We start from the raw sequence: 12,347 nt of genomic DNA on the forward strand, positions 1-12,347 counted from the left end.
AATGACTAAAACGTTAGTCTTAAGATAAACATAATATTCATAACATAAACACTTATATTGACGGTTAGATCCAGAGCTTTTGCATGTGTATCAAGGAGAACTTCATGCATATGAACCGTGACTTTGGTACCAACTGTAAAGACCTGAATAACTAAAAGACCTTGAATCTTTAAAAACTATTAAGATATACTACTATACATAAAATAATAGACTTTACTATAGAAAATGCAAAATACGGGATCCCATTGTTTATATAAAAAATCATAAAGAAAATTAAACATTTGTTTTAATTGTTCAAATACTAAATGCAGAAATCATAAATACATAAATAAAAGACTCAAATATCAACATCATCCTCGATCGATTCCATCGGTCCATTCCTTTCGTCCTCTCCCAATACACATGTCAAAGCCTCCTAGAATCTGTCCTGCCTTCCATATTCATTTACATGCACAATCTAAATAAAAAGGAATGAGCCTAAGGCCCAGTAAGCAAAAACTACTAAAGCATAACATAAAGCATAAGGCGTAAAACATAAAACATAAAAATGGACTACAATATTAATGGCCATTCACTCATTACCGTAGTATGTAATAGAAACCATCTATAATCCTCTTACTACTATTTAGAGGTAGGTTTAAACACAACTATAGTCTATGATAATGTTACAAATCTTGGGATTTGCTTATTTGCTATCGAAGCAACCATATTTCCCAAGCGACTAAAAGACATAAAAAGAACCTACACAAAGCACATATCATATAAACATAACACATAAAATCTAGCTTATTTTCCATACCAAAAAATAGGTGAATTGGAGACAAGTGCGAGATTTGAAACTCTTGAAACCAAACAATAAAACCATAAGTTTCCTAAAGAAATGAGGATGAAAAGAAGATCTAAACAACCAAGATAAGAACTCACTGAAAACCTTAACTTTCAAAGAAATCAAACACCTAACCAAAAGAAATTATAACAAGTTAGGATTTGAAGAAAAAGAAAAGAATAAGAGGTATATAAATGAACTAAACCCGAGGATAATATTACCTTAGATAGCTTAGAACTTTGATCTACACCTCAATACCAAAAACACACTCTAGCATACTTCCCAAGTGTTTAGAAAAGCTTAGATTTGAAAGCTTTTAACCCCAAAACCCTAGTGTTTCTCTTTAGAATGAATTTAGCAGCTTGGAGGCTCTGAGAAGGGTTTGAAAGATGATGCCAATGGCTGAGTGAAAGGTCCAATTTATAGAGTTCAACGTGTGAAACTAACTCCCTTTAAAATGAATGAATAAATAAATAATAATGATGTTTTCTATTCAACAGATGCCCAAAACTTGGTCAAAATCGTTCAAGAGCAAGTCCAAGTTGTTGAGGGCTGTTTTTAGCTCGGATTCCATGGAGTTTCAAAATATGCAAGTGGAGCTGATATGGGAGATATATCGCCTCCCTTATATTCCCGAGGCTCTGTGGTTTCATTCGTGCGAATTCAATGTGTTTTCCGTATCATCATAGGTGATATATCGACCCTTATAGCTGCGATATATCGGCTTACGTTGATATATTAAAAACGTTTTTGCAAACTTTCAACACACTTGAAGTTGTTTAAACCACTTTTACTGAGTATTACATGATCCTAATAGCTGAGGGAAGGTTCTAGACTTCCTAGGTTCATTTTTGATTAATTTGTTCATCTAAAATCCTTAAACCCTTAATAAACATACAAGTTACAAATGTTTCATTCTTAAATTATTCTATCTATACCTTAGGCTATAATTAATAATATTTATAGGACCAGCTTCAATAATCAAACCTTATTATAAAATTAATATTTCTAAACTATAGGTTAAACTTACAAAATCAATAACTATCTCTATAAGTTTCCAAATAATTCTCGACTTGAACCAATAACCTCGAAAACTAAAATACTATGGCACAAGTAAAATTCCGAGACTCTACACGGTTGGATTCTTAGCCTTTCCTACAAGATCTTATTTTGGTGTTTCACAGTTTATACATAGAGGTATATCTGCTACTTATCAATCACAAGTTCCAGACCAATCCCGATCATTACTCCAACCTAACCGTGGCCAAGCGACATGATTGTCAACTCGACATCCCATGTGGAACATCTTTGTCCTTAGTCCATTGTGAGGTACAAACGATCACTCTTTAGGTGTATATACGGGCGCACCCTAGTCCATGACACACCTCACTAATATTCCATGTTCTAGGCAATGATAGTGTCCACTGCACTGTCCTCCTGTACCAGTCCTTCCCGTGCATGTCCTAATACCATGGCGTGTGAATCAAACCTTATTTCAATCTTTGAGAATCTGGCACACAACTATCCATTTAGACAAACTTTACATTTCTATGTTAATTTAATCAAGGGTATAACAATCCCTGCAGATGCTTCAGATAGAAGTTGAGGTATCTCACCAGTCTCACCATGTTTCTAATCCCCTAAGGCCTTCCTTTAAAAATTTCCTTGCTATCTCTTCCTTAACTGAATCATATGCAATCCCATCACTTCCCATAATGTGCCCTTGAATGTCATATGGAGAAATCAGAACTTATCCCTTCTGGAGCCTTACCTGTAATCCTTACTTCCTCAGCCTCAGTAGTATCAACACAGGTATTACTCATATTCTATTCTTAACCGGAAGTAGTTCAAAACATTCTTGATCGAGGTAGATATGACTTGTCCAAATAAATCCTTCATTCTTTGCAATGGATATCTATTCTTAACAATTACCTTATTTGGATTTCCATATACAGTACGTACTCTCACAGACTTGGCCTTCTCCTTAACCCATGGCATGACATGTCCCATGGTAAGATACTCCGTCTGATCACCTTTAATTCAAGTAACTCCTTTGACTGAACCTATAATTCTAGCTGCTAAACTAGTGTCATTCTTCATCATGTCTCTGATACTAGTTCTATTCTTGCCTTATTCCCATAGCACTCTAAATTTCCTAGCCGCGACAACAATCCTGATCCTTATAAACCCATCTGAAATCCCACTGACCGATCCTGTTTCCCTCTGGTCTAACTAACATACCCTTAGTGGCACCTACAACAACAGCTAGGCATCCCATAATCATAGTCGAGTCCTCTCCTTTTAAACCCAGAAGTCACTATTCTCTCTTACAGTCCATGGTTGTCCCTTATTGGCAAACTTATCCATACTTAGGATCATACCAAGATCATCATATAACAATCCCAACCAATTCTTACTGCTTATTTTCTACCCGTAATACTCTTTCCCATTCCCTAGAATTTACCAACCTTCCTGGCAAACGCAAAATCTCAAGCCCCATAGCGTAATATTCATACAGTAGGTATTTCATGTCGATATTTCTACTAAGCGGTACATAGCACAAAACATAGTCAGTACAAAATAAAGGAACAAAACTAGAAGGCAAACATGTCATTTTTGAGGGACAACCCTCGGGCTCTGGCTGCCTCCAGATGAATTCTCAAGCTGAGGTCAAGATATCTGTACTTCTTGGCTCTTTTGTCTTCGATTCTAGGCAATGCTTCTTGATGTCCCCAAATATTCCACATAGAAAACATGACTTCGCTCAAAAATTTCCTAGATGGCGTCTCCTGAACTTGACACACACTGGATAACTTCTCCAAAGCTCGTTGTCGCCCTGTCGACTGCCCTGAATACTATGACTACTCCTGTCAGGACCAAAAGTAGTAGAACTATCATGGGTCTTTCTTTTCTGACTACTGGGGCCTCCGCCCGTACCTGCTCCCACAAATAGGGGTACCATGGCCTGACTTTCTTGCCCCACGACACCCTCGCTCCATATCTCACCTCCTGCATCCTCTATAACAAAGGGCCATCCCTACCGCTTGAGCGTAGGTAGAAATCTCATGGTTGATCAAACTTTTCCTTGCCCTTACCTGTACCATAGAGAACCCATGAGCCGAGGCCCAGCAAGAGAACTTCATAGCACAACATACAATAATTTATTTTACAAATACACACTTAATCAAAGAAAACAAAAAAAATTAAAAGTTTCTATTGGAATACACAACTACGCCGATCAGGGTGCGTTACCAGGCACCAAGTTCACGATCTTAACCGAGCAGTGTGTACAACACCCTTAGAGTGTCTTGCACTGCGTCCTACATTCAACATGCTTAACGCCGATCCTGGCCGTCGTCGCTCCAGGCCCTTGCCGTTCCAAATTTCTGTCGCTCCCGGCCTTTGCCGCTTTTGGCCTTTGCCACTCCCAGCCTTTGATGCTCTCGATCTTTGCTAATCTGTCATAGTCACATGTATGACATAATAGCAATAAATGATACATAAATCACTAAACACAACATAACTCTATGGGCACATACAGTTCTCTTACCTTGTGTCCCGAGCTGACACCCCAAAGCGATCCCGAGTATGATCCCTTTTCCCGAGCCTGATTAGTAAAACCAATTCACAACGTAATGATAAATAGCCATCACAATCTAATTCAATTAAAATCCTTCAGAATAACATGCCTCCAAGACCTCAAATTCTACTAAATCAGGTAGTAGAATCCTTCCCTAGCATGAAGATTTGAGTTCCCGAGCTTAAAACCATATTTTGGTCATTTTCCCCAATTTGAGCCGCGGCCCGCCCCCTAGGGCTGCAACCCATTGCAAGTAAGAGAGCCTTGGGCTCTCACCAAAGGGACATAGTCCAAGGCGCACCTCATCCTGCGCTGCGGTGCCTGGGCAAAATCAGAGGCTCCCAAGCCTCCTAGGCTAATATGGGCCGCGACGGTTGAAGAAAAGGGTCGCGGTTCAGACCTGCGAACCCAATGTTTTCCAGATTTTCAGATTTCTAACTCCCTAAAATTCATTCCAAACATACTCTAAGGCCAAAATTAAGTCCCTCAACAACTCTACTACAGTTTAGGCAGTACTAGCACCTTAGAAAGCTAGCTAAATCACCCAATTAAGACTAAATTCAACTTAAGCCTAGAACTTAGCTAAACTATATTCTCAACATAGTTTACCAAAAGAAACATTTAAATAACCAAACCTCTGTGATGATTTCAACTCTGAGCTAATTCCCAACACTTCTAGCTTGTTTTCCCCCATGCCCCTAGCTTCAATTCTTAGCCAAATCCTCAAGAATTCACCCAAGCTCCACGCACACCAAAGAGAGGGAGAGAGCTCAGTGGAAAGGGAGAGAGAAGGATGGGGTTTATGTTTGTGTTTCTCACTATTTCTAGAGTCTTAGACCAAACCAAGTTTATCCCCAACAGAAGAATACCAAAAATGCTCCTAGGTAAATCATTAGCCCTTCTAACACCACCAAGGTCAAATTCATCTTTTGCCCCATTCCCATTAATTCCTCGAATAGTCCTATAATTCCCCATTTAATCCCGACATATCAAAATAATCGATAAATCACTAGTCCTTACCCGGTAACCCTGAACACGTACTATATCCCCAAAATACCTGTACGCTCACCTCGAGCCGAGTATTCAACCACGTTATGACTATTCACTATTTCACTCCCTAGGACTGTCTCATATCACACATCACAAATATATCTCAAGAAGCTTGTGGTCTCATGCACAACACACATATAATTTACATTTATGCCCTCAACGGGCCAAAATTACAAGTATGCCCTTATTGACAAGAACTGGCCACATGCATTTTAATTCTCCTAAACATGCATATCTAACCATATAATCATTTATCCACGTAATCTCATACGAGTAAACATATATCACACGTATAACCCATTAATCTCTCATATAATCCCAATTAGGACCTCCAAGCACTGTAATCAAGGCACTCGGCCTTAATATAAAATTTGGGACATTACATTACAGATCGTGTCTGCGATCGAGGACCTAGATTATTATTGTGAGGTCGTGGGATATAAATGTCCTCCAAGGTGGGAGGATTTCTCCTACGATCCCCTCGAGCTGGAGCTTTCATCTGTGCGATAGGTGGCATTGGATGTCGAATTGGTGATGGAGAGTGTCTTATTGGTGAAGTTATCCTTGTTCCATCGGGGCGCACTAGAATATATTGCCCTTGGTGTGCTCCAACTTCCTGGGTTGGTTGCAAGGCCGGTTCATTTCTCCGTGTCGAGGGCTGTAGCAGTGGCACAGATGGATTTGTTGGGATGTCTCGCCTCCTCAAATCGGTCCTAGGTCACCCTTTTGGCCAGGATGGTTCTTGGGAGTGTGAGTTGAATAATCATTCCAGGGAGGGTTGGTAGGTTGAGGATTCCGTGGGATTTTTTCAGAAGGTATGGAACTCAGGGTCGTAGTCCGAATTGATCGACTGACATGAGGTCGCTAATTCTATGAGTATTAGCAAGTTGAGTATTTCGCTGGATCCGCTCAGAAGGTATGGAGCTTGGAGTTGCGATTCTGACAGAGCGATTGAGATTGGGTCAATTATTCCTATGGGAACTATGGGACCCACTTTGCCTTCTTCCGATGTTAACATCAGTTGTTGGATGGGGTAATCGAGCTACGATCTCCTCAATCTGCTTGTTAGCTTAGGCAAGATGGCTCCTTAACTTGGCATTTTCCATCTTGATGGCTGTCAGGTATCCCAGATGGGGATTTGGTGGGCATGAGGCTGAGCTCCCAAGATCATCTTGGTCCACATGTTGTTTTCCAGGATGACATTGTGTAACGCCTTGGATAACCAAGACCGTTACACTATGTATTTGAAATAGTGTAGGACTTGCTAATCAAGTCATTTGATTAAAAATGTGATCCTAAACTCAATAATCAGGTTAGGGTTAAAACATTTTGATCGTAAATGCTTAATTTTCATTAAAATAGTTGCTTGTTACATGGGATCCCAAAAACAGGTTTTAAGAAACAATTTACAATTCTCAAAAGTATATACAACTAGTGGCCATTCTATTGGAAAAATAAAAAATTTAGGCTCTGTCCCTGTACTTTCCCTCGGCCGTGGTGGACGAGCAGCTGACTATGTACACCTCACCCCCAGAGCTCTCAAACTCATCATTGGTCCAGCTTACCCTTGCCTTTACCTGCACCACGTTGCACCCGTGAGCCAAGGCCCAACAAGAAAACCATAACAGCAAATACATAATCAATAATTGCAATCAATCAAAAGACAGTTATCCAGAAATTCAACAAGTCATAGGCATCAAACTAATAACGGTAAACATGTACGTTTAGCAATATATTTCTATCAATTGACAAGCCCCTTAGGCTGAGCCCTCTGGTTACTCAATTGACTTCGGCTCCCTTAGGCCAGGTCTAGTGTTTATCTAGCTGACCCCGGCTCACAGTGGCCGAGTTGCGTCATGTGCGCAAGTCATCAGCCCCAGCTCTCTTAGGCCGTTCAATTCATGTTTGCATAACAACATCACATGTATACAACACATATATTCAGATACAGGGAATCTCAGTCCCAACACATCCACACAAGGGTGCCGTTTTCTTACCATGAATTCCGAGGGGAAGTTACAGAACGGTCCCGAGCACGATCCTCAGTCATGAGGCTTGGCCAATGGGTAATCATCAACTTCAAATCCAAATAAAAACATAGGAGACAAAAATTATCCTCTCGGACCACAATTTCTACTAAACCAGGTAGTAGAAATTGTCCCGAGCGCCTAGGTTCGAGCCCCCGAGCGTCACCAATTCTAGAAACTAACCTAGGCAAAAACCCCCAGGCGGGCTGCGACTTGACTCTAAGGGTCGCGGCGCGCCCCCAAGTTAGAGACTCCTTCTTCAAGCATCGGGGGGAGGTAGGTCACGACTTGCCCCATAGGGCCAAGAGCTGGGTCGCGATGTGCACCGTTGTGCCCAGAATTTTTGGGGTTTTCTCCACCTCTGTCGAGCTAAAAATTCTAAAATTAAAGCCAATTATACTCCTTTCCCAACTAAAACACAAGAGCGAGTCCAAGACTCAAACTATAAATTCTAAGCATGTTATAACACAGAAACTCTATCAAAACTAAGAGCAATTCACCAAGTAATCTTAACAAACATACTAAAGTCTATACCCGAACTCAGTAACAATTTTATCACCCAAATAACAAGAACTTCCTAACATATTCAGTGACAAGAACTTTCCTTAATTGGCTGCTACACTTCCCAGCTTTAATCCTCACTCCTTGAGCTTAATTCTCCTAAGTTCCTAGCTGAACTTCCTGGATAGATGCTTCAATTCCTCTAGACTTCCCAGCATAATTCCCTTAAGCTTTAACCTTTAGTTCCATAAGAACTCCTCAAGCATGAGAGAAAGGTAGAGAGAATCGTAAGAGGGAAGGAAAGTGGGAACTGAGAGTTTCTACCACTTTCTGAGTTAATCCTTAGTGTTTTACTGAGTATATCCTTTGCTTAACAAAAGACTCATTTGCCCCTTAACCCCATTAATCTTCTAAGGGTACTAAAGGGTAAAATGGTCATTCCGCTCCCAGTTCTCGCTAATTCCTCAAGTGTTCCTACTATTAACCAATGAACCCCGTCATGTCCAACTAATTACCAATTACTTATTCAATATCTAATAAATCCCAAAAATACCCCTAGCTCCCTCTGAGCTGGGTATTAAACCCTGCTGTGACTATTTCGCTAATCCGTTCACTAGGACCGTCTCGAGCCATATACTGCAAATATATCCACATAATAATGTGGTCTCAACATTTTGTCACATATAATCACATTTATGCCATCAACTGGCCAAAATTACAAATATGCCCTTATAAGCTATAAAGGGCCCACATGCATATCTAATACTCATTAACATGCATATAATATATCCAGATAATCATATTAATCATGCAATTAACCATTTAAACATTCATATATCAATTATGCCCTCCCGACACACTAATCAAGGCCCTTAAACATTACTAGCAATTTTGGGTCATTACGACTATCCCTTACTACTAAGAATTTCATCCTCAAAATTTACTTTAATAACTCGGGATACTGATCCTGCATAGATGAATCAAGCTCCTAGGTCGCTTCCTTGACCATTCTATTCCTCAACAATACTTTGACTAGAGGGGTCGTCTTGTTCTGTAGAACCTTTGTATTTCCTGTCTAAGACTTGAACCGGTGGCTCCTCATAAGACAAATTTGTCTGCAACTCCATGTCCTCATACTTCAACACATGAGTTGTATCTGAGACATATTTTCGAAGCATAGAAATGTGGAATATGTCATGAACTCCGATCTTCTCCAGGATCTCAAATGGTCCTATGAACCTAGGGCTCACCTTGCCCTTTTTCCCAAACCTTCTCACCCCTCGCAACAGTGAGACTCGCAGAAATACGTGGTCCCTTAACTTAAACTCAACGTCCCTATGCTTAGGATCAGTGTAGCTTTTCTGTCTGCTCTGCGAAGCGAGCATTCGAGCTCGGATCTTCTCAATAGCTTCATTAGTCTTCTCAACCATCTTCGGCCCCAAATACTTCCTCTCACCCATCTCATCCTAATGAATGGGTGATCTACACCTCCTCCCATATAACATTTCGTATGGAGCTATTCCAATCATTGATTGATAACTTTTATTGTATGAAAAATCAATCAACGGAAGATACTTACTCCAAAACCCCTCAAAGTCCATCACACATGCCCTAAGCATATCCTCCAAGACCCCTCAAAGTCTATCACCTGAATCGTCCCCTTAGAATGTCCATCAGTCTGAGGATGAAAGGCCTTACTGAACTTCAGCTGAGTCCCCATAGCCTTCTGAAAACTACCCCAAAACTTGGAGGTAAATATAGGATCTCGATCTGATACTATAGACTTGGGAACCCCATGGAGATGTACAATCTCCCTCATGTACAGCTCTGCATACTGATCCACAGTATAGGTCATCTTCACTAGTAGAAAGTGAGCTAACTTGGTGTATCTGTCTACTATTACCAACACTGAGTCATGCAGCCCCACTATCTTGGGTAAACCTCCCACAAGATCCATGGTAATATCTGCCCATTTCCACTCGGGAATACCCAAAGGCTGTAGCAACCCCTCTGTTCGTTGATGCTCTACTTTCACCTATTGACAGGTTAAACACTTGGCCACGTACTCCACCACATCCTTCTTCATCCCAAGCCACCAATACAACGTTCGTAGATCCTGATACATCTTCATGGTGCCTGGATGGAGTGAGTACGGTGTAGTATGGGAATCATTTAATATCTCTCGTCTAATACCCATATCTGTCGGGACACAAATTCAACCCTTATACCGTAATAAGTATGTCTCTGAAATAGAATAATCCTTAGCTATCCCAGCCAGGACATTCCATGTAACCTCCTGTAACGATGGATCAACCATCTTACCCTCTCCAGAAAGGTCAATTTTAAAGTGATATTGGCCAACCGGCCCACAACCAACTATATCCTCGCTCTAGACATCTCCTCTGCCAACTCTCTCGTTATCTGTGCAGAGCTAAACAACTGTCTTAGGCCCCTTTGGCTCTACGCATATGCCATTACATTGGCTTTCCATGGGTGATAAAGGATATCACAATCATAGTGCTTTACCAGCTCCAGCCAACGCCTCTGCCTCATATTTAAATCTTTCTGGGTGAAGAAGTACTTCAAACTCTTATGGCCAGTGTATATCTCACACTTTTCCCCATGCAGGTAATGTCGCCAAACTTTCAGCGTGAATACCACAGCTGCCAATTCCAGATCATGGGTAGGATACTGCTGCTCATACTCCTTCAGCTGTCATGATGCATAAGCAATAACCTTCTCATTCTGCATCAACACACATCCCAATCCAACCCTTGATGCATCACAGTATACCACAAACTTCCCTCCCTCCGAAGGAAGACTCAACACCGGAGCAGTAATCAGCTGTCGCTTCAACTCCTTGAAGCTATTCTCACACTTGTCTGACCAAACTAACTTCAGATTCTTCCGTGTCAATTCTGTCATCGGTGCAGCAATCTTCGAGAACCCTTCCACGAACTGTCTATAATATCCCACTAATCCAAGGAAGCTCCTAACCTATGAGGCGTTCCTTGGCCTCGACCAATCTCTCAATGCTTTTACCTTAGCTAGATCCACCTTAATCCCATCTTCACCAACAATATGTCCAAGGAATGTCACTTCTGGTAGCCAAAACTTACACTTCTTAAACTTTGCATACAAATTACAATCTCTAGATCTCTGCAAGACCTATCCGAGATGCTGCTCATGCTCTACCTCTGAACTGGAGTAAACCAAGTTGTCATCGATGAAGGCAATTACAAACTGATCCAAGAAGTCCTTGAACACCCTATTAATTAAGTCCATGAGTGTGTTGGGGCATTGGTCAAACCAAACGACATGACTAGAAACTCATAATGCCCATATCTCATTCGAAAGGCCGTATTCGGTATACCCTCATCCTTGATCCTCAGCAGGTTTTAACCAGATCGAAGATCAATCTTCGAGAACATCGTCTTTCCCTGCAGCTGATCAAATAAGTCATCAATCCTTGGTAGAGGGTATTTATTCTTGATGGTCAACTTGTTCAACTCTCTATAATCTATAGACATCCTCAGTGTCCCGTCCTTCATCTTTACAAACAAAACTGGAGCACCCCATGGCGAGAAGCTAGGCCAGATAAATCCCAAATCAAGAAGCTCTTGTAATTGTATCTTTAATTCATTCAGTTTCGCTGGAGCCATCCTATATGGTGCCTTCGACACTGGATCTGTACCCAATGCTAACTCAATAATGAACTAAATCTCCCTATGCGGTGACAGTCCTGGTAAATCCTCAAGAAACACATCCAAGAACTTTCGCACCAATCTGGTGGTATCCACCACACTAGCTAGAAAACCTATACAACCTCCCTGCAATAGGTCCCTAGCCCTCAATGCTGATAGCATAGGTACGCGGGGTCCATGCACAACACCCACGAAAACAAAGGGATCCTCTCCTTCAGGCTTAAAAGTCACCATCTTCTTCCTACAGCCTATATTAGCCCTATATCTGACCAGCCAATCCATCCCTAGAATATATCAAAATCATCCACAGTCAATTCGATCAAGTCTACTGATAGTTCCCTACTATCTACCATCACTGGTAGTGCTCTAATCCATCTCCTAGAAACTACTAGTTTGTCTGTAGGCAGTATAGACCTGAACCCCGTAGTATAATACTCACTAGGTCTACACAATCTATCAATTAACTTACTAGAAATAAATGTATGTGTAGCACCAGAGTCCATCAATACAGTATAAGAAGAGCCAGAACTTGAAAGCTGACCTGACACTATAGAGGGACTAGTCTCGGCCTCTGCCTGCGTCAAGGTGAACATTCGAGTTGGAGTCAAGCTATCCACTTTCCCTGATTCCTCTTTCTTTGATGTTGGGAAGTATTGCTT

The sequence above is a fragment of the Humulus lupulus genome, chromosome 5 (assembly GCF_963169125.1).
Source record: "Humulus lupulus chromosome 5, drHumLupu1.1, whole genome shotgun sequence".
Lineage (NCBI taxonomy): Eukaryota > Viridiplantae > Streptophyta > Magnoliopsida > Rosales > Cannabaceae > Humulus > Humulus lupulus.